This window comes from Chlamydotis macqueenii, chromosome Z (assembly GCF_036417535.1).
Source record: "Chlamydotis macqueenii isolate bChlMac1 chromosome Z, bChlMac1.mat, whole genome shotgun sequence".
NCBI classification, from domain to species: Eukaryota; Metazoa; Chordata; class Aves; order Otidiformes; family Otididae; genus Chlamydotis; species Chlamydotis macqueenii.
In genome coordinates this window covers 3,498,724-3,522,754 of record NC_141593.1, presented here as the reverse complement: position 1 = coordinate 3,522,754, position 24,031 = coordinate 3,498,724, and the positions used below count along the sequence as shown (strand labels likewise).

The 24,031-nt window shown below is 44.1% G+C and overlaps 1 protein-coding gene across 3 annotated transcripts in view; it reads left to right on the top strand.

Annotated features, from left to right (window-relative positions):
- The first annotated feature begins 21,190 nt into the window (after positions 1-21,190).
- The window catches only part of SETBP1 (SET binding protein 1), a 261,815-nt gene continuing 258,974 nt past the window's right edge, over positions 21,191-24,031 (top strand). For 2 of the 3 annotated variants that reach the window (XM_086769922.1, XM_086769924.1), the window contains exon 1: positions 21,191-21,700. The gene's annotated coding sequence lies outside the window, so the exon portion shown is untranslated. Of the gene's footprint in view, positions 21,761-24,031 lie in introns of all 3 variants that reach the window. The other variant, XM_086769923.1, reaches the window with a different exon arrangement.

Below are 24,031 nucleotides of genomic sequence, written 5' to 3'. Positions count from 1 at the left end.
TAAAAAAAAAAAAAAAAAAAAAAAGCAATAAGACCAAGGGATCAGCTCCAAAGGGCAAAAGAACCTTAACAGGTAAGGACAGATGGCACTTAAGCCTCTTTACACAGTTGTCTATTTACCCTTGGATGCTGCCACTTAATAACACTGAACGAGGAATAGTTAACATAAGCAAGTGATTAATTAGTGGGTCAAAGGTCATTTCCACTTTGTTCCTTTTATTTACCTGAGACAAAATCAAATCAAATAAGAGCTCTTAGAAGGAGACTTCCAAGGGAAGCTGCTAATCACAATTCATGTACTTGGTATTCACACACTGCTCTCAAACTCTGTAAAAAAAATGTTTGGCTGAACAGATCGCAGCAAGCCAAGCAATCTATTGTAAAAACAGGGGCTCCTGGCTAGCTTTCCTGGGAGCTTTTATTCTTTGAATTGTAAAGACCTTATTGAGTCTAGAGTCCCACAGCTCTAGCAAGTGAAACAAAACAGATGTTGTCAGATTTGTATGTATTATATTTGACAGAGAGGAAAGTTAGCCCAATTTCACATGAACATGTACCCAGGAATAAAATAAATCGATTGATACAGTGTTTGCGAACGGACAATATCTTCTATTCTACTAACATGTTCCACCCTCTTAACGAAATATTGGATTTACAGGTCCTGCTCTCAGTTTTGTAACTGATTGTCTTATGACCTTGAAAATGTTAATAAACCTACCTGTAACATGGGAGCATTTTTTTTTCTTTTTTGGGTTGAACATATTTTAACTAAGAGCAGAAAAGGGCCCCATTCCTTTTAGCGCTCCAGTAAGACCTAGAAACTCCGTTGCATTTACAAGCATTAGTGATATATTGGAATACCAGTGTTTGTGCTAGATGCAGAAACGGACGTACCCATGAATCTAAAACCTCTCTTGAATGATCAGAAATTGTCTGTTTTCCAGATGCACGTTTCTAGAGTGACTTCATGTCTATGGCAGGCCAAATAATAGAAATCCTGGACTCAGATATGCTTGGAAATTTGAATCTCAATCCAAAACCAAGTGATGTGGTTAAAGACCACCTTTAGGTTTTACAAAATTTGGGCACTGAAGGTAGCTGCTGCCAGAGTAAACACAGGAGGCATGGGAAAGACTAGAGAATGAGCCAGCAAACCCAGCTCAGGGTCAGGTTCACCACGGAGCTCATCAGGGTCTCGTGCTGGACTGGTGTGCAGTTCCACGCAATGCCACTGTGCAAGCAGCCAAATGGTAGCTGAGGATTTATTCTGAATTGTAAAGCTTGTTCAGTCTTCAAGCTTCAACCCAAAACAGGAGGCACTGAAAAACTAGGCTCAAAGAACCATGGAGCTTTATCCCTGCTCTGGAGGAACTCAGGGCAACAATATTTCATTCATTGGAAAGAGAAGAAGTTCTTTGCATGCATTGCTCGAACCTTCAAAATCTTGGACTCGGAGCAGAAAGATAAATTACAAATGAGAAGAAAGACTCTCTGGGCCAGGTAGGCTTCAGACTTATTTCCATCTCTGTCACAGATTTGCTATCGGATATGGGTAAAACCAATAGAGATTACCCCGCTCTCTCTGCCTCTCTGTTTCATCTGGAAATAATACAGTTATCTGCACCTGTTTAAATATAAAAGCTGAGATGCTCAGGTATTGCCATCATAGAGCCTAGATAGGTCCCTCAGGCTCCAAGATCTGGATGAAAGTCTGACCACATGCTTTTCCAAACTTCAGGAGACATATGTCCCATCACAGTTATATGGAGAAAACCACTCAGATTAACTCACACTGAGAGGTCTCACATACTTCTGGTACCCAAAAGAATGCTTCAATAGCTTGGAATTTCCTTTTTATTTCATTTTTTTCCCTCCTTCCTTTGTTGTTTTTCTCTTTCACAATTCACTTCGTAAATTAAGTCTCAAAAGCTTCCGAATGTAGTGGGCTTAGAGATTAGCAAATTAAGTTGAGTTCAGGAGGCTAACTATACTGAGACAGATCCTTAGTGTAATCAAGCAATAATACCCTTGATCCTCTTCTTGAGGATGAGGTTTGACTCTGGTGTGACATGATAAAGGTGGCTTGAAACATAAGCTAGACCACCAGCCAGGAACCGTGACACTGGAGAACAGCCCACAATTTTTTTTTTTTTTCATTTGGCCTTCTTATGCCCCATGCTTTGTTCGTATACCTGTTTGGTTCCAGAGCAATACAGATTTCCCAGCTGAAGAAGACCTTAACCATTTGGCACCCAGTCTCTTGGCAAAGACAGCACCAAGTTCTTGGCATCGCTACCATTGCTTCATAGTCTTGTGCTTTTTAGTGTCTGAGGAGGACTGGAAGTAATTCTAAAGGACAGCAAGCAAAAGTTTAATCAAATAATTGTGATAATGTTATCAGCCTCTAGTTGCCTCCATAGAAGAAAATGTAATTATCCCACTTAGGCCCAAGAACCCACTAGCAGTTGATAGGCTGAGGTTTCCAAGATGCTGAAATATTAGAGACAACCTTTTCACAGGGGTGTTTTTGTTTTGCACTCAGAGATATGAGTCATTAGACGAAGGGTAATGAAATGGAAACTGGGGACAAACATTTGAGTGAAGTACAATGGCAGGACCGGCAGCCCACAAAACCATTCTGGCTGTTCCCTCATCTGAGTGTCAGCAGGAGAGGTGGTCTCACTTGTGGCCTCAGAAAATGAATTTTGTTTGTCAGGAAAAGACATGCAAGATTGATGTCAGTTCTAGAAATTTCAGTAAATTGCACTGACTTATAGTTGTACTAAACTAGTCCACATTAAACACTTGCACTTGGAGATTAGAGAAAGAAAAAGAATAAAGTGAAATCTTGTGTGTGGGAGACAGAACTTCAGCCACCTGAGAGCATATGTATCAGGAGATGCTTTCTAGGGTAGAGAATTATGGCTATGGGAAGAACAGACTATGTTTCAATCTCATATTCTCCCTTGAAAGGTCGTGTTTGACTGATAATGGCGTTTTCTGACTTTCCAAAGCACATGTAGGCTGGAAATTACATCATCTTGCCTTAGGGAGCTTTATAACACCTCCTTGGTTTTGTGGCACTCAGCAGTACATATTGGGAAAACTGAATCAGATTAAGACTTACCCATCATCAACAAAACATCAGGTCTTCCAGATACAGCAGGAGGTGCAACCTGTGGTGTTTTCCCCAGCCTTTTGCTCACCCTGCTTCTACACCAGAGGCCAGCAGAAACCACAAAAAGGGAAGACACCGTTCAGACAAAGAATGCCTTAGAATCATAGAATAGTTAGGATTGGAAGGGACCTTTAGAGGCCATCCAGTCCAACCCCCCGGCAAGGAACAGGAACATCTCCAACCAGATCAGGTTTCTCAGAGCCTCATCCAACCTGGCCTTGAACGTTTCCATGGATGGGTCTTCCACCACATCTCTGCGCAACCTGAGCCAATTCCTCACCACCCTCAGTGTAAACAATTTCTTCCTTATATCTAATCTAAATCTATCTCCCTCTATTTCAAAACCATTACCCCTGGTCCTACCACAACAGGCCCTGCTGAAAAGTCTCTCCCCATCTTTCTTGTAGGCCCCCTTTAGGTACTGGAAGGCTGCTATAAGGTCTCCCCAGAGTCTCCTCTTCTCCAGACTGAACAACCTATGCCTGCTTCCTCACATGCAAAGCATGCCAAAGACTGAACTCTCCTCTCCCAGGGCTGTACTTCTCCTGCTGTGATGGCAGGATGGTATGCATGGTACAGCTCTGCTTCTCCGTGACTTTGGGGTTCGGCAGATCTCGGAATTGTACATTTTGCCTGCAGCTGTAGCGATGCTTTGCAACTCAACAGCTCTGACTCCAAGCAATCACAGCTGGTACATCTCTTTGAGCTGAATTGGTGAACGACAGAGTAAATGACAGGTTACTTCAATGCAGCTCTTAGTGAGAACTTACAGAGATCATTATGAAGGAGCTGGAAAGGCATCACTGGAATTTGCTTGTGGAGCTGACAACTGAGCGATAGCTTTCTTTGATAACTTTTAATCACTGTGTTTTCTACTTATGTAAATTGCAATAATACCCTTGATGCTCTGGATTTCTATAGCATTCAGGCTTGTGGTAGTGACATGAAGATTCAGAGCTGGATGCTCGTCTGCCACTAACTTGATTTTGCATCGAAGATGTATCACATTTGGTGGTGACATCCATTGATTCAAGAAGTACATGTGTGATCAGAAAGAAACATCCCACAGAATTCCACTTTGGGAGACTTCATCTGCATTCCATCATGGTTTAGGGTTTGCTTGCACTGTAAATTACAGGTAAGCCCCTACTGTGTACCAAAAAATAATGCGTAGGGGCCTATACCAAGCCTTCTGTTAGTCCTTGGCTGTAAAGAACAGGCAGAGCAGGCCTATGTCTGTCTGCAGTGCTCCATATAAATATGAATCTATGTGTCTAGACAGGCATTTCAAACCCAAGCACTTTCAGGACAGGAAGCTTCATAAATCTCATTCTCACTAGGTGATACAATAGATTTTATGTGCCTAAATTACCATAGTAGTTTCCAAAAGAGGATTAGGACTCCTAAGTCACTTAGGCAGTTTTGAAAAGGCCATCAAGGGTCTTTGCACAGACACAGAGCTTGGTGGATATCATCCCCTGGTACAATATCCTCTCCTGAGTGACATGGAAATTGCCTATTTATTCCACTCTGGCTCCATCATGGGATTAGTCCTAATATTACAGTTACCGCTGGTTTGTCCAGTTCAGCCTTCCGTCAGTTTCTTTGAAAGATGATTTAATAGGCCAAGGTACCATAACGCTGTCAGTAGCTGTGGTGCTATTAGATCATACTGCCACTAATTGAGATGTAATACATCCCCCTGCCTAAAAAGAATATATTGTGGGTAATTTTATCTTGATAGTCAATCTAAACTTTCCATCTCATTACTCCTATCTTTACCTACTTCAGCCATCCTAAACGATTACTCTGCCTGGTTTTAACTATGATGGAGATGTGGACAGTTATCATATTCCACTCTCTGTGCCTCGGGCTGTAATTAGGCCAAGGTGTAAAGTGAGCTGGATCACCCAAGGTCACAGGCTTGGCCTAAAAGAGAAGGTCAAAAGGGGGAAGGGGAGTGCTCTCAAGGCAGTGCTAGTGATGAGCTGGGCTCTGAATTAAAAGTCCAGCATCTGTATTTTAATCTGCTCTGCTTTTTTTTTTTTTTAATTTATGTGCCTCTTTTTTTTTTCCTAGTTACTTGGACTGATATTAGGGTGTGTATATCCAGCACTGAGGATATATGTCTGGCCCAGGCTTTGCAAGGCTTTGAGGAACAAAAATTGAATTTTTTTTGGCATGACACAAGAGCTGTCAGTGTCAGCAGTGTAACTGGGATAAACATGTCAAATTTAAGTCAAGGTCCACACTCAAACATGAACTCCAAGATTTTCACTAAGAACTTGGGCAAGCTTCACAGGTCTGCACCCTGGTTTGGATACACTGGCATGTAGGAGATTTAGTGGACCATCTCTCAGACATGGGCACACATGCTGAAGTCAGCTCAGTGTCAAAACCGAGTGAGATTCATTAAATCAAACTTTGGCAAAGAGGCAGAGGTAGGACTGAGCAGAGAGACGAAGTCCTCCAAAATAAGGTGTGCACAATTTCACAGCTCAGTTTCGTTACCCATACACAGACTTTTGTTGGCATCTGAGATGTCCTGGAGTATCCCACCAGGCTTTTATGGGTCATTGCAGAAGGGTAGAAGTCCTATGCCGTATCTTCAGGACCCTGGAGAAACCCCAGACATTCTTTAGCATTAGAAATACCCGTGTGGATAACAGAATCACTATTGCTGTCACACCACTTTTACAAGGACAAATGTACAGTCTGAACTCTGTCTATGCAAATCCTTTCATTGTTTGGGGCTTTTTCATGTGTGATAGGTACAGGTTTTTAACTAGAATTTTCATTCCATGGGAAATTCTGAAAAGATATTTTTCTATAAGCTTAATTTTGAATCTGAACAAATTTGAAAAAAAAAAAAACATTTCTTCCTGGACAGGAAATGTGTTTTCTTACCAGCTCTTCAGAGTATAAAGCTACTGGTGGGTGTAGGAAACAAGGTACTTCACTCAAGAAAAAGAACCAATGTTCCGGAGTGAAAATGTCGGACTAGATTGAGTGCTTTTGTTGTGTTTTTATATACCATAGGTGCTCCTGTGAGAGCAAGAGTAAGCTTAAAAGATGAGAAAGAGCAAATAAAGGAATGCTAGATATTTGATACAAAGCACCTGGAGAAAAGATGAGTCAGAAACAGCATCCAGAATTCAAACCAAAGGATGCACTGCTGATGGAGAACCAGTCCCCAGGGTGATGTAAAGGCCAAGCTTTGTAAATCTTTGGAGCTTGCACTGTTCTTTTCTGCTTCTGATGAGGCTACATCCCCATCTAAGCCTGGGGTAAATACTCCCGTGACCAGCAGCAGTGTCTCTCCTGAAAGGGGGTGAGATGGTGGTGCAGCTGCACAATGGGTTGGCGGTAGTCTGGGCGAAACGCTCTTCTGTTTCATGCAGTAGACACTTTCCATCCCCATCAAAAAAATCTTTGGCAGTGTCCATGTGTTGAAAGACGATGCCCAAAGCACATCAGCCAAATCTCAAGAGGTGATGCATCATTGATTAGCCGCATCATAGATTACACAACCATAATGTAACAGGCAACCAAGGACTCCTTTAACCTCAAGAGCAACATGAAGTGGGGAAACCAGTTTTAGCAAGGTTTTCCCCAGATGTGGATTTAGCGAAAGCACATTGTTAAACATCCATGGACCAGTGTAATTGCATGTTGACTATGTGTGGATGTGCAGCAACAAACTCATGGCTGTCTCAGTTTTCATAGTTGTGCTCACAAGCAGGATCTCAGAGGTGGTGGGTATGGCTCTGCTTCCATTCCAAATGTCTTGGCCCTGGATGTTGAAAAAGGGTGTGGGGAAGGAGAGGAGATATTGGCACATGACATGGAAATCACACAATGTCATTGGACCGTGAACATCTGTTGAAAAACTCCAGCAAACAAGTTTTTGCATTTGATTCATAGTTATGGATAAATCACATAGGATGTGAGATAACCTAGAGGCTGGACTGCCCAACACTCACAAGGTCAGGAAATAATAACATTCCTTCTGCCTTTGTGACCTTAATCCTGCCCTTCAAAGGATGGCTGCCATTCCAACAGCTTTCATCAAATGAGTGCACATTTTCATTGTAAATCCTGTTATAAGATTATTTGTCAGAGTATATTCTGATAGATACAGGATTGTGAGAAACAAGGGTACAAGTAATAGATGCAGCAAATACCTAATCAGTAAATTACGGATAAAAAAATCCTGGTCTTTCATATGCTGGAATGATTCCTACCGCAGTCCAAATCCGCAATGGTGCTTTTGCAATCGTTAGAGGAATACTCACAATAAAAACGTCAGAAATGACTAACGAAGCCTAATGAAATAGTGTAAAGCCTTGAAATTGTGGTGCATTTGTCACTAACCTGGGACAGCCAGGAAGAGACTCCAGGCTAAAAAAATGTCCTTTTTCGTGAGGCATCTGCACCCATAGGAAATTCCACCCTTCCTCCCACAGGATCATGCCACGTGGTGTCATACGTTTGTCACTTCCAGGGTGAATTACTGTAAGTCTTGGCATTTGGTGATGAATGAGAAAACAATGTACTGGGTGCAGCTGATACAAACCACTTCTCCCCACTTCCTGCGGAGGTGAAGCAACCCCAAGTACATAAAGCCCACGTACCATTCTCTCCACTCTGGTTTTCAATGCCAGTTTAACATCTTGATCCTAGTTAGTTCCTGATGATATTTTACAATCTAATTTATACTTCATTAAAAAAATCCCTAAAACAAACAAAAAAAAACCCCTCCAAATTTATATCTATTGAAAGTATGTGTGAATCCGCATTTCATTCATTTAATTACTTTGATTGCTTTCGTCAGAAAAAGCTTATCTCTTCAAGTCAAAATCTCTTATTTTCATATTCTCTAATTCCCATATTTATCTAAAATTAAGAAATTATAACAAAAAGAAACACATAACGTTCAACCTATTTTTCCCCCTAATTTATCGTCTTGGTGGGAAAAAGAGCAAGAAAAAAAAATTAATGGCTGAACAACCTCAAAGAAAAACATTCATATTATTTTGAGATGTTTGGCTAGCAGACCAATAGGTTGATTGATCACAAAGCTGTAATCTCAAAGTAAAACAGAAACAGTTCATTAAAAACACTTAGATTAAAGACAAACTCCCAAGTTTTTAACTTTTTACAGAGAGACATGCTTCTTGCTACATCTGAGCTGTACAATGCCTCTTATAAAGTGTGAGAGGAAGAGCTATTACAAAATAAGGGATCTGCTTGCCCCACTGTGGCTTCAGCTGGAGCATAGATCAGAATAGAGACCCTTGGCTTTGGACCCTGCATGTGGATTAACTTCAGTTATTATGGATTTCCACTGTGAATCTGCTCAAGGGAAGAAGACAACTGGAATTTGGGTTGTAACAACCTTACATTTAGTGTAAGAAAAACACATTTGTATATCTAGGACTAGTCCATGTCTCCTCATATTTGCTGTCTCTTTAGATCTGCATCTTGTGTAGGTTGTGCTGGAGGTTGCTGAGCTGCTACTAGAACATCTCCACTCTTCCCGTGGAAGATCTCATACTCTTGTGAGAAGCATTGCCACAGATGAAGGTCACATGTGGTGGCCAGCCATCCTGATAAAAGACCCAACAGCAGATTCTGTGACCTGCTAAAGAGACTTCAGGAAAACTGACCCCTAGGAAAATGACTGAGGACCTTTGAAGCAACCCCAGCAAATACAACTTTAAGTGGAAAGAAAGCCAAGCAGCAAAAAGGGTTGAAATGCGCTGCTGGGATGCCTAGAGGCTATCCACTACTGAATCCCCACTTGCTCTTAGCTGGCCGTATTATAGAAAGAAATGACTTTTTAAAATTACGTTTGTTTTTTTGCTCCTGCCTGTGTCTGCCCAAGAGGCTTCAAAGCTGCCCTCTCAGATCTGGCACTTGCTGCATAGGCCATGTCAGCGGGTGGTGGAGGTGACGGTGGTGACCTCTCCCAGTCCCTCTGAGCCTTGTTTTTCTATGACTCCAACACACTTCACATGAGGTTCGAATGGAAACTGCTCCAGAGACAAACTGAAGCTGGGAGCAGCTGCCGGCTCATTACGTGGTTTGTCATGCCGAGAGCGTGACACCGCAACGCTGGAAGCATCCCTGGCTGCCAGCAGCCTTTGTGGAGGTGTTGCTGCAGACTTTCCCATCAATAAGAGGGCTGAAACCAGCTTTTTTTTTTTTCCCGTGGGCCCTGTTTTTCTCCTGATGAGTGTCTGATGAGCACTCCTGTGCTCACTTCATCCTGAGCACAAGCCTGTCGCCGCCTGGCTAAAAGCTCGTGGCACTGGTTAGAACAGGTCATACTCTTCGCTACAGAGTTCACTGGTGCAATTGCTCATGTTTTAGCCAGGATGGTGCCTGACATGTAAATGCCCCAGGTCTCCACAGCCAAGGCACAAAAAAAAGAAATCAAGGGAGACTGCTCCCTGGCCCTGGAGTTTGCCATTCATGCTGGACCAAGAGATCAATTTTCCTGAACTGCTACAAAAACCCCTACACCACCACCAGTTTCTGAGCTTTCTGAGAATCACAAGTTTGTTTATTGCTGGAATGTGCCTTTGAGAAGGATTTCTAGTGCTGGTTGCTGAGTTTGTTAGGTTTTTTTCTTTCCTTTTTTTTTTTTTTTCTTCCATGGGAAAGATTTCCAGTGTTGCTGGGGAGGTTGTTTCTTGGAAGGGTTGTTGTGGTAAGAAATGGCTGCAGCTGGAATTAGCGCACCTAAAAATAACCATAATAGAAATAAACAAATACTATCACTCTAGCTATGTGATAAAGTAAGTTTAGGACAGAAAATCTAAGGATTTGACCTTAGATTCCTCTCTTCAGCAGACTATAAGCACTGACGAAAGTAATCTCCATGGATTTTTCATGGACTCCCTGTTGTTTCGAGGGATCCTCACCCTCTCCCCACCAAACATTTCTAAGAACTGAATGCTGTTCCAGTCAGCCAGATGTGCCTGTGTTTGAGAGACTCTCCATCAGGAACCCATGTTTGCATATGCTCTGATGAATTAGCACTTTCCTGTTCCTTTAGTCTCAGTGGGAACTTCATTAAAACTTTTTCTGTGACGTATCCCCTGACCCCATCCACATACCTGATTAGACAAGCAGAGAGCACTTCAGGTTCTTTAAGAGACATCCACTGAATATATGAACTATCCTAAAAGCATTTTGGAGGCAGTACAGCCTCAATATTAAATTTCAATGGCCAAGTTCTCATCTTTTTGACATATCTGGCCCTTCCCTTAATATCCTTTGCCAAAAATCATCATTCATCTAAATACTTTCATCTCCATGAGGCTGTACAATCAATATTGCCAGGTGCTACAGGAGCTAATAGTGGATAATAGCTTCTGAGGCTGTGCTGAAGTCCATGGAGTCACTACTGAAATAAAGTCTTATTTGCTTATAAACAAGGGCTCTGCCTTGGATTTGCCAGATTTGTTGAGATGAAACAGGTGATCTCCGCGTGCAATTGTTTTAAGTGATCACTGGATCATATTGATCATTGATCGTTTGTCGTGTGGACTTGCTGAAGGCACAAGACACCTGCCAGAGACCAAGGAGGCAACCAAACAAAGCCCATGTGGCAGCCGCCCACTAAATTACCTCCTCCTATTCTTCATGGCAATGATGAGAAATGATGCAGAGCTCCAAGGAAGGAACTCTCCACCTTGCCTGACCCATCTGGACTCAGAAAGGGTTGTACAACAGGGTCTTCTCAATTAAAATCCAGCTTGCAACTAAAGCCTGTAAGAAATCAGATATGAAAGACTGAAGTGAAAGATTTCATCTGACAGAGCAAAAATCAAACACACGCCCCGTCCTGAAACAGGCATGTCGTGCCTCGTGCGCTCACAAGCACACATCACTATCTCTCTGTTGCACAACTAAAACATGAAAAGCTGTCACATAAAATGCTATATTTTTGTCAGCCATCCCCATACCTTGCAAGCCACTTTGCATAGGAAACCAACTTTACACTGTACAAAGCTCCACCCATCCAGATGATGTTGTCATTTCCATGGTAACTAAAGTACCTCAAAGGCAAAAGAACAGACGGAGACTGGAGAAAAAAAAAATCTAACGACCAGAAGTGAACATATGTAGTGCAAGAAAAAAATATTAAGCTGTGGGCAGCTATTAGGTTTATTATCATTTGCAAAGGGAGACCTCGATAAACTCAGTCACAGCTCTGCGGTAAGGAGTGGCACACTCAAATCAGCCATGTGATAATACCAATTTTACAGCAGCCCACATTCCCGCTCCCTTTCCCTTACAAGGATTTAAAAAAAATAATTGTCCTTGCTCTCTTAATGACTTGTTTTTGTTTAAGGACAACAGCAGCCAAAACAGGCGGAAAGAATGTAACTGGTCTTCTGCTTGACTGCCCATTGCACATCTTCAAGATCTAAGTCTCCAGGAGGGAGCAAGGAGTAGGTGATTGTCCCTCCTCGACACAAGCTCCAGTAGCCAGGGGAGCAAAACTGCACATATGCAACCTGTAGCCCACCACGTCCCGTTCACGTGTGCCCTGTCTGCCTCCCATACTTTGGATTTACGTGCGCCGATACATGAAGGACGTGCTGGCAACTTGGTGGCAATTTGGAACATCTTTAAAAGTGGGTTAATAGCTATGACACAGTCTTTGCTTGACTTCCTCTGGAATTAGGCCATCTTTGTGGATTGCTGTCAATCAGAAGGGAAACTTGCAATTTACATAGGACAATTTGTTCTGTGTCAGCTTTCTAAGACTCTGAGCAAGGCAAGTGTAATTTGGGAACAGGAGCTGTGATGAAGAAAAAAAAAAAAAAGAAAAAATCTTATATTTTTAGCTTGCTCTCACTAGAAGTTTTCTGCTCTATATTATATAATTTATTTGAGATGCAGAGTTTCGTCAAAGTGAAAAAAGTTAAAAATGTATCCTGCTGCCTCAACTCCTTCCAGCTTAAGCTGGACAGAGTTGGTGTAAACTTTGGAGTGAGGAAAACTCATCTGTGAACTAGGTGAGAAGAGTCTAGGGTGTGAGAAATGTGAATTCAAGCCCTTTGCCTAATGCTCTAATTGCCACCCAATGTAAATAAATTTCATTTTTTTATTCTTCACTTCCTTGTCCCTTGTAAAATGGGAGCACTGGAGTCCCCTCAAGTCCTGCAGATTGTGAGTGTAAATGTTTTTCTGTGAGAACATGAGCTGCTCAGGCCCTGCTATAATCAAGGGCCAAATTAGCACCTAAGGTGGCTGCATCCTGTTCTCAAACATTTTTTTATTGTCAGTGACTTTTTACCACCCATGCTGTTAGTCTGCATTTCATTCCTAATGAACAACGGGACTGCACGATGCTCTCTCAATCACACATGCTGCTGCATGAGCACAATGTCGTGCAGCTGGAGCAAGAAACGCTTTGTCAGTTAATATTTTAAAGCATAATTAAAAAAAAAAAAAAGAAAAAAAAAGGAAAAAAATCCCATAAAACCCTATTGGTGTATTAAATTCTACAGACACAAGCAATGTCTTTGGTGCTGATGATTTTTTTCTGACTTCCCTCTTCCTCTTTCTTTTCCAAAATCTAAATAGCAAGCTGCAAATCTTTATGTTTCTAATCTTCTTCACAGCCTCGGCACTGCAGGAGCTGTTGCAGAGGGACAGACGCATCCATCCTTGCTCTCGCAGCCAGGTGTGGGACCTGCCGGCAGAGGGCAATGCTTCATGGCTCTTCAACCCGAACCACCCAAAACTTAAAAAAATTGAAGAGGTTTATGGGGAAAAGGGCAAGAAAAAAAAAAAATGCTGTGGCGCAAGAGGCAAGGGAGCACTATAGCCGCACGGCAAAAACCCACCTGTGTCAGCCCCACTCAGTTTTGAGGATTTTCCAAATTTAACTCGCTCATAGAGAAACTCAGTGATAAGAAAACATTGATAAATGACTGAGGTGGGAATTAAAAAGTTGCACTGCACATTCCCCGGAGCATGGGGAATCAATCAGCTGTCGGTTTTGCAGAACAAGCGTTTCTTTCCTGGTTTTCCCTTGGGTTGGGGAGGGAGGGTCGCTCGGGCGGACGCCTGATGCTGCTCCCTGTGACTCGGGGGATCTGTGCACCACCTGATGCCAAGGCTGGCTATCACCACAGGGGTGTCAGGGAATGATAATGAACAGGGAAAAGGAAGAAAAGGCAGAATTAAGTACCCTGAGTCTCTGCAGCAGACCTGGCACTGATAAATACAATCTGCTTTCTACCAGGGGTGCTACTGCTTGCTGCGGTAGATGTTCAAGCGTCCCATGAGCGCATTGACCAGCGTGATGCCATTGACTGCCTGGCTGGGAAAAGTGCTGTCCCTTAGATGAGACCTAATACAGATGACAGAAGCTTAACACCATCAGAGATTCAAGCTGCGTATCGCACCCCAGCCTTGTGGGGTCCCATTCCCACTGCGCACGGGCTGGCAGAGGTTCGTTCCCGCACGAGATGCCAAACATCCCAAAGAATTATGTATGTTTGCAAACTGTTGCTCAGAGCTTCACACTGAAATGCAATACACCTTGTTCCTCATGTTTCCATCTTCAAAAGTTTCAGGTGTCCCACAACAACAATAAATAATTAAAACACATAATGCATCCATGTGTTAAGTTTTGCAAAGCCCTAGGAGGAAAGGAACAGCTAAGATGACTTATGTTTGAGATAAAGATGGTGCGTAGATACTGAGAACTGGATATTCTCCACACGGCTATTATCCATGAATGGATAACCATATGGATGCTATCCATTGCCATCTGAAGGATTTTACACATTACTAATAGCATGTGAGCATGCTCATTATTTTCCTGAAAATAATTTCTGAGGCCAACCTCAGCTCGCCTGTGAAACGCACCCTCTGACTGCTGACATCGTCTCACGGTCTGTGTTTCCTACTGTGTGACTGCCCCAACAGACTCATACAGAGCAAGGGGAAGGTGTTTTAATATTCTCTGAAGGTTATTGTCATGGGTTTGGTTTTGTGTTTTGTTGGGTTTTTTTTTGAGGGGAGAGTATACTTCAAATTTTAATAAAGCCAAGGCCATTCTGTGTTTTTTCATGAGAAATGGAAAATTTTACCTTCTCCATGGGATTGAGAAAAAAAGAACAAAAGAAATCCAGTACTTCTGATCCAGTTAATGTTATTTGTGCCTAACAAAGCAGCCCAGTAAAACAGAACAGCAGACCCATCCAAGGGCAGCCAACTGTGTCATACTTGAAGCATCTGTGAAGACGAGGTTCAGGCATCTGCTTTGGTTTGGACAGGGTGGAAATGTAAGTGTCGGTATCATGCCTCATCTGTGGATCTTACCATGAAGATGAGGCTCTGTCCCTTCCTATGCCAAGAAGGCCATCTTGGGCTGGAGAAATCTTCTGAGCCAAACCCACTCAAACCAAAACCTCTAGTTTTAATGATTCAAAAATTTATTAGGAAAAGTTGTGGCTTGTCCTCACCTTAGTGGTGTTTCTCCAGCCATTGGGTGGCTGATACTTTGAACTAGGAGTAGTAAGATTTTGCTTGGTACTATATGGCACCTTTCATGAGAACTGCTCTGAATATACGTTGCTGCCAGTCAAAGTTCAAGAGATATTTACGTGATTCTTCTGCAAATTTGTTTTCAAAGCTTGCCAAGCCAGAAAGGACCATCTAGGTCATCTAGTCTGTCTCCAGCCTGTCAGAATCATCAGTGCTTCAGCTTGGCTTAGGCTAAAGAAGAGTTTTCTTTTGTTCAGGTAAACTTTGTTTCCAGAAAGGAATCTGAGGCCAAATCCAGACTTGCACCAGGGCAACACAACACCTAGCCCTGAACTGGACCCCAAAGCTTTAAGTGAGGTCTTTCCATTACAATATGTGGACAGAGTTAGAAATTAGTTGGATTTACAGTGGGTAGGGGTCACTTAAACTGTTATGTAAGAAAGGCTGAAAGCAGGAATGGTCCCAGCCTTGCTCCTTTGAGAAATTAGGTACCTAACTCCGGTCCCTTGGTACCATGTAATTTCGTCTCCTACAAGGAATTGTTTTTTGCTTTGGAATAAAATCTATTTCTAATAGCTAAACATTATTCTTCATGCTTGCCCTGCAAATCATTTTCTCCAGCCCTCAATCATTTTACTTTTTTTTTTGTGGCTCTTTTCTGTACCTTCTCCAATTTTGTCACCATATGTTTTAAAATGTGGTTGTCAGAGCCATAAACAGCCTCTTGAGTTCAACCTTACTAGTGCTGTACCCACAAGTCACCTGGCTGCCGAGCCAAGGATCACACCAGTGTTTTTGGATTTGAGGGTTCAACTCGAAGCCCACACTGCATTTCTTGTCCAGGCTGCAGTCCCTCACATTACAGGATTTTTATCTGTGTTTGAAAGAAGTAAAACTAGCATCTTATTGCATTAAAATGCATTTTGTTTGCCCAAGACAGGCGGTGCTTTTTGTTGCATCAGGCTGTCCTGGACTCTTGTCCTTTCCTATTTTACTACCCATAATGTCATCTACAAATGTTGTCAGGAGTAGTTTTATATTCACTTCCAGATCACTGATGAATAGCATAAGGGAAAACTCTAGTAACACTCCTCTTCAACAATAATTCTGCATTGACAATTACTTTCAGAGATCTGTCAGTTAGGCAGTTCTTAACTCATTTCATGTCTGCTCTTGTCCTGAACCCAATTACTTTAGCTTGGCTAAAACATATCCTCTAGGAAGTTATCCAGTCTCCAACCTGAAAATGTCATGAGATGGTGATTTTTACCAATCCCCCTATTAAGTTCCTACAATGATTAATCGCTGTGAACCACGTATGTCTTCATTGCAGTGCCATCTTTTCTCTGAATTCAACTTCTAGTTATTAATTCATTTTATGACTTTCCTAGCTAGATTAAACAATTCTTTACACCTCGAATTCCCAAGCAGATCCAGTATTTCCATTCACTCCCTATCCTAAATTATGTAGTTTTAAATTACCTCCTGCCAGTCCTGTGCTTCATTGACTGATGTTATATTTCTGCTAATATGTTGTGCTTCTTATTCATGTTACTGCTCCTATATTAGTTTATAAAGCCTTAAATATATATAAGTACATATATTCAAGGCTCTATATGCATATATATGCAAAACTGTAATCAGTATGAGAACGGATTGAAATCCACACCGTCATAGATCAATGATGCACATGAGAATCTAGGACAGGTTTTGATGTTTACTAGTAATTAGTTTCTTTGAAGTTATTTATGAGGGAAAGAATTTAGTGTGCTTACGAGATCAGAGTTACTTGTTTGCTCAGGAACGACTGCGAAATATAACCACAACGGTAAGAGCAGTAACAAACCGATGGATGTTGAAAGAGCTACAGGAGGCAAACATTTAAAGGTTTTTGAAAGGACTCGCACGTCTGAGCAGCCTGAGCAAAGGGCAGGTCCAGGTCTTCTGCTGGTGTGTCAGCAAGCTCTGCATCACTGAGCCCTACAACTTTTGCATGCTGCCTGATTACAAAGAAATGTTTACTCACTGGCTCCATAGGGGGAAGGAGGCTGCGGAAAGATCTGATAGATAAGAAAGTCTGGACTTGAACCCGAGCCTCCCATGCAGTCATCTCCCACACTGCATTACGATGTTGCTAAGCTACCAAGGCTTTTTCTAATTGTCCTGGTTGAGAAATTGGAGACAAAATATTTTTTTCTTTTGTTTTTGGACAGTGGTGAGCACCGCACAGTCTTTGTCAAGACGAAGAAGATGCTGAGATAGGGATAACAATACTCGATTATAAAAAAAATGTGCAAGAGAAATAGTTTTGGAATGCTGGGAGTATAAATATACTAAACCCATGGAGGATCAACCAAAAGAGGGGGTTTATATCTTCAAAAATCGGTTTTGCACTTGGTTTGCAATCCCTGGACTTTGATCCTTGCCTACCATTGTTCACACAACAATGTTGAGACTTGAAGCCACATGTCTGAGGAATTTACAAAATAAAAAGGCAACTTTAAAAATCATTGTTATTTCTATTTTGGGGCCAATTGTTCAAACTGTTGGATTTCTGATTCTTGAGTAAAAAATGGGAGTATTGAAATACATTCACATTTCCCCCGCTTTCAACTGTCTTGGTGTATAATCGCTATGAATTGCTAACCATTGTATGTCTAAGTGTTTGTGTGTGTATACATTGATAAAGAGATAGACAGACAGATATATAGATGGATAGATCAATATATAGATAGATATCTTCTATGTAAAGCTCAGAAGTGTGCTAGACAGCTGAGAAGCTAAAATACATAAGGAAATTAATCTGATTTTAGCAACTGAAACAAATATAAATGGGGGTTTTTTGGCGGATTTGTTTTTTTTTTTTTTGTCTTTTTGAATAATATAAAGTGTTACCGGTGTTTTACTGGGGACCTTGCAAGATACATTTTTTTCTTTCACATTAACTTACAAATCACCCAATAATTCTGCATAACATTAATTCACACCTTGAACCTAGAAAGACTTGTATACATATTTAACTCAGTACGCTATTTATAGAAAAATAACAGGCTCATGGCCTTCATTATAAAACATCTGTCTGTCTCATGCAGTCAAGGTTATGTGCAGATTGTTAGACACAAATAGGAAACTCATCTCAGGTCCACTGCAGGAACCAAACCAACTTTACAAATGCCATAGTATTTTTTAAGGGAAAAGAACAAAGAGAGGGAAATTTCCTTTTTCAGATTATCTGCTTACTTTGTATGAACTCCCTGACACACAGTAGAGTGAGAGGGAGGAGATTTAAAAAAAAAAAAATAAAATGTTCTAGATCTAGAAGACAAAACCATAGGTAAAATATCTTTGATGTCAACCCTGATCCACAATGATTTATGCACGTGTCTTACAATGTGACCACTCAAAGGAATAGGTCTTTTTCTGCTTATGAAATTTCAGAGCCTTTTCAGAGTTTGAGGCCTACAGGTAACCAGGTGTAATTTTTTTTTTTCCAATTATACATAAGACAGACCTAAAATAACTTAGGGTCAATAAAGAAATTCTTTTAGCAGTTTGGAAGATTTTCTATTATTATTTTTTTAGACTTCTTTATGTTTTCAAAGTAAATAAGTATTAAATAAGTCATTATCTCTATTGCTTCCCAAACTGAATGCCTCAGTTTGAAATTAACTAAATGGGGCTGCTTAAATACATTTGTATATGTATACTTTCCAGAAGAAAAGAAATACAAGAAAAAAAAAAGAGTAAAAGCTCACAAAATGCTATTTATCTCAAACTTATTAAATATAAACAAAACCCTGTTTTCTAACAAAGGAAAATCTAAGGTAATTTTTTTTTAGTATTTTGGTCCATAATTTGGTTTTCTGTGTTAATCCAATCAAGTCAATTATTTCATGACGACGTATCAGCTTATTCCAATGACGAAGACAATGGTCAGTGGAGCTCTTCGATACAGAGTTTACCTACTAAAAGTTTTCAAAACCAAAACTCTTCACAGGAAAATGTCACTGGCAGCTCTGCCAAGAAATGTTGAAACTCTTTCTTTTTGTTTCATTTAAATACAAAATGACAAAATGCAGCTCCAGTTGATTTAGTTTAAACAAACAAGCCTCCCTTCTATGTCAAAGCGTTGATTCAAAACGACAATTCTTGTTTGATTTCAATCAGAAATGTCAACATTTTCAGTGTGACATTTCCAATTCCAAAGTTTTTGAGTGGCATATTTGCTTGGGATGGAGGTGGGGTTGATCCATTGGTCATCTTTTTTTTTGTGTGTATTTTATCTATTTGTTTATTTGTTTTCTCCTGTTGGTGGACAGAAGCAGACGGAAAGGACCACGAGAGAAAGATGGGCACAGCCTGTTACGTCTACCCAAGCTCATCGTTTTGGGATTTGTAGGTATCATGGCAGAGGTCCATCCTGTGGAGAGATCCAAAGAGAAATAATGGCTTGGTGTGTTTTTAATCTAGGAGCATGAGGAAACATGGTGGGGCTGAGGGCACGTACTCATCCATGTAGTTGAGTCTGCTGAGAGTTGAGGGCTACACTGGCATCTCATGGGCCACACAAAGCTCACCTACCCAGCTTGTGTTAGACTGGGACCTGTGTTGTAGATCTGTTGCTACACATTTAAGGAATTGTGACACGTGAATAAGCCTGAATAAGCTGGTGGGGGTCAACCCACGTTGAAACCCAGGTAGTCCTTGTATCAACTGAACCCTGAATTCAGGTCACTCGGGCCATGGCATGTGGTTACCATTTGGCCCAGAGCAAAGGGGAGACAGTCGGTGTACTTTGAGCCTCGTGCAACACTCTGGGAGAGGGGTCCCTGCAGCACCATCTCTGCAAGGGATCAAATACGCAGAGGTACCCAGGGGGTGCTCACAGATCCCTCCCAACGTCACCTTCACCTGTAAGTACACTTCCACAGCTCCATCCCACACACCTTCCCTTTTCTGGGGGTTCTTCCTTGTCACCTGTGTGATTACTCGGGCAAGACAACAATTTACTCCCATGAGTAAAGGATCGCCAAACTGGCCACCCAAATGGCAGCATCATCCAGACCACTGGCAGAAAGCAAAAGCCCAAGGACTTGGATTTTGCACAGCCCCACTGGCCTGGATCTGAATTTGTGCTGTATTTTGGGCACTGTTACTGCTTTATACTGAAGGGGGGGGGGGTGGCTTTAGTCCTGAAAATAAGTGTTGAGAGTCCTTGCTTGTCTCCCTCAGCCCCGGAGAGGGAATCTTCATCTTAGGTTTGAACAGCAGTCACCGGCCCCCAAAAATCTCCCACATGGGTCATGAGCCCGCAGGGGCTGACCTGTGAAAAGGATATGGGGGTGGGTGGTGGAAGAGGGAGAAATTGGGGTGGGATAAATACCACTAACCCGACTCTCACCTTCTCTGTCTTTTCTCCCCTGCCCCCATCACTGCTGCTGTTGTGTCAGGTAGTGGCACTGTTGAGTACATTAACCCAGGGCTGAGCATTGCAGCCGCACCGAGTGTGTGTGTCTGTGTGTGCGCCTGATCATTCCCATTTATTCCACACACCCCCCGCCCCCAGTGCTGCAGGACTCCGCGAGCGAGCGAAACAAGAGGAAAAAGAGAGAGCCGGAGCCATCAGCCCCCAGATCTGCTTAAACAAATCACCGCCCCTTGCAAGGGGTGGGGGGGGGGGACGGACCAGAAAGACAAAATAAAAGACAGAGAAAGGAAAATCCAGCGGGGAGCAAAAAGCAGCCCCCAGACGCCCCCTTTCCGAGACTTTCAGGGAGAAGGGAGGGCGTGTGTTTATCTGCGGCTGTGTGTGTATCACCACCGACCCCGTGCCCGTTAGGAAAAGGGGGTGTTCCCCACCATCCCCCCTCCTCCCCTGCCCGCCTTCCTCCGGCCCGGCGCGGGGGGGCGCGGGCGGGCGCAGCCCCGCAACCGGCCGGAGCTCCGGTACCAGCGCGGGGCCGCTCCGGGAGCCGGGATAAAGGGAAACGGCTTCCTCGCCGCCAAAGAAAAGCAGCCCTTTTTCTCCTCGCGGGGTTTTGCTCTTTCTTTCTTTTTGGGGATATTTTCTTTCTTTCTTTCTTTCTTTTTTTTTTTTTTTTTGAAAAAAAAAAAAAACCAAAACCTCTTCGCCGGGAAAAGCAAAACCGAAAACGCTTCCCCCCTCCTCCGCCGCACCCCTTCGAAAGGCCCCCAAACAACCACCACCAACAACAAACAGAAAGCAAAAAAAAAGGCCCTCTCCAGAAACAAAAAAAAAAAAGGAAAAGAAAAGGAAAAGCGAGAGACCCAGAGACAAGCTCCATCGATTTCAAATCCAGGATTTTATACAGTGCATTGATTTTTTTTTCTATTTTTTTCCCTCTCCTTTTTATTTTCCTCCTTCCCCTTCTCCTCTTTTCTTTCACCCTCCCTTCTCCTCCTTCACAGCCCCCCGTTTTTTTTCCCCTCCTTTTCATTTTATTTTGGATCCTGCTAAAATTAGCCGGGACTGCTCTGGGTGTTGCGTGTTAATTTCATTTACTCCGGGATTCCGGCTTCCAAGACGCCATTTTCCCCCCTTTCTCGCTCTCTCTCTGCTCTTATTTCTCTATCTAGCGTTTATCTCTCGAGCTGTCTGTCCTTCTGTCTGTCTGTCCGTCTCCCTCTCCTTCCCTCCTCCTCCTCCTCCTCCTCCTCCTCCTCTCCCCCCGCCCTCCTCCCTCTCCTCTCTGCGTGTGCTGCGCGGCCGTGCGCTCCCCTAATCTGACAGATGAACACCGCCATGGGTTTGCCGCAACACAAGCAAAAGCACCTTTGGGGGCTGTGGCGAGGGATTGAAACCGGGATCTAAAAAGAAGAAGAGACAAGAAGGAGAGGAGAAAGGGGGGGTGGGGGGGGGTAACCCGAGGGAGGAGGAGGAGGAAGAAGAAGAAAGAAGAAGAAGAAGAAGAAGAAGAAGAAGAGGAAGCTGCTAAGAAGACCCCCCCTCCCCCCGCCCCCGCTGCCGTTTTTGGGGATATGGGTTAGTAGAAAGAAAAAAAAAAAAAAAAAGGCGACAAAAAACCTGAGCCATCGAGGAAAGGTCTGTCTTGACGATCCAGATTGCGGGAGGGTCTTACCCCCCTCTCTTTTCCCTCTCCCCCCCCCCGCCCCGGCTTTTTCCCCTCTGCATGCAAAAGTTAATGTCGTCTCCTTATTTTCATGTTGTGACTTTGCAATGGCGCGGAAAGGGCTTTATTTATTGGGGGGGGGGGGGCGGGGGGGAGATATATTTCTCCGCTGTGCAATGCATGCGAGTCCTCTCCCCCTCCGACCCCTTCCCTCCTCACGCTTCTTGGCTGGGGCGGGGGGGGGTGGTGTATGTGTGTGGTTGGGGGGCGGGGAGGGGGCAAAACCGTGCTGCTGGGAAGGGGTTGCAATTTTTTTTAGGAGTTTGTATAATGTATTTACTCCCCCTCCTCCTGTCTGCCCCCCCCCCCCCCCCCGCGTTGATATCCTGGATGTGTTTCCCCGAGGGTGCCGGGGGTGAAAAAGGGGGGTGGGGGAAGACCCCCTCCCCCCCCAGTTCGTAAATTGCCGGTTAAGTGGAGCTAGAGAGCAACATTGTAACCTTACCGGGATTTTTGTGAGAGGAGGGGTGAGCGTGGATCGGGGTGGGTGTGCACGGGGGTCCCCGGCAGCGCTGCGGCCGGGGTCGGGGGGGGGGCTCGTGTTGACATTGAGAAGGACACGCAGCCCCGAAAAGCGGCGATTTGCGGGAGCCAAGAAGTGTTGGGGGGTGCGGGGTGGAGGAAACGGGGGGTAATTAGCAATGCGGGACCCCCCGCCCCGGTTCCCCCTACTCTATGCCGAAGTGAGGCGCATTATTAATGATCATTAATAAACCGGTAATTGCCCCCCCCCCCCTCCCCCTAGAGTTCAGCTGTGGGGCGGTGTGAATGTCGCCGATATTATCGGGATGGGGGTGTGTGTGTTTGTATTTGGGGGGGGCGGGGGGAGCGGAGAGGGAGTAAAAGGCAGCCTGCAGCCGCGGGCGGCTATTGTCAACTCCGAGCCCCGGCTCAAGGCTCCGTGCGCACACTCACACTCACTCACACGCATTTACATTACACTCACATTCACTCCCACACACTCACACCTCTTCCCCGGTGGGCAGTGGGAAATCAGGGAAATTACGGAGGCAGCCCACCCTCCTCCACCCCCCTCCCGCCCTTATTTGCCCGTGTGTAAGCGTGAGTGTGAGAGTGAGTGTGCATCACGGCGGGCACCGGCGGTCCCCTGCGCTGCCGGCGCCCGCCCGCCCCTGTTTGTGTCTCTAAAAAAGCAGTTGAGAGAAGGATTTCCGATTCGTTTCCGCTTCAAATAAACCGGCGCTGATAATCTCGGGCCTGACGCCTGATGCTAAAAGGACATTTCGCCACCGGGAGCTGGACCCGAGTTCACACCGGGCTCGGTACATCCCTCCCTGGGCGGGTTTGCTGGGGAAGATGCTGGGGGCTTCCCCGGGGAGGAGGAGGATGGGGATCGGGGGTGCATGAGGAGGTGGGGAGGGGGGGCAGTGCCTACCCATCCCGGTGCGCGCCCCCCCGCCCCCGCCATGAGCAGGGCGAAGCCCAGCTGGGCACTGGGAGGAGTCCGCCGCAAGCAAATGGGGCCGGGGTGGGGGGGAGATGAGGAGGGGGAAGCTGGGCTTCTCCCCCCGCAAACTGAGGTGTTTCATTAACCGGGGGTCCTCGGTGGCCATGCTGGGCCGGGGGACGGGGAGGGGGGTGTCACACACCCGCCGTCTTGCCGTCTATGTCCGTCTGTCAAACCGCAAGGGATGTGCGGGGCGAGCAAAGCGCTGAGCTTGCCAGTCCTCTGCTGTCAGGGCGAGTAATAGGATCCTTTTGGTATTGACAGGAGGATTTCAGGGGTGAAGGACTGCTGGCAAAGCCAATCCTGCGTTGGGTATTATGGACCCAAATGGGAACAATTATTGATCCGGCAGCCCCTGCAGCCAGGGCTAACTTGGTGGAGGCTACAGTAATGGTATAATTGGCCATCCAACGTCAGGCAGCGATAGCATGGACCTGAGGAAACAAGTGTCTAAGGCGCTTTATCATAAATGGTAGGAAAAAAAAAATGCCTATCAGGGAAAACGTGCTTCATGCACACCTTCCTGCACATCCTCAGCCTTCGCTGAGATTACTCCCTTCGGTCCAAACCTCCTTCCACTCAAAGGAGAAAATTTTTGAATCTCCCTTTGGTTTTTTAGCTGAAAGGAGAAAAAAAAAACCCTCCAGACAATGAAGTTGTACTTTAATCTCTGCTCTTAGCTTAGAACGGTTATGTAAAAGCTGGGGGGGTAGGG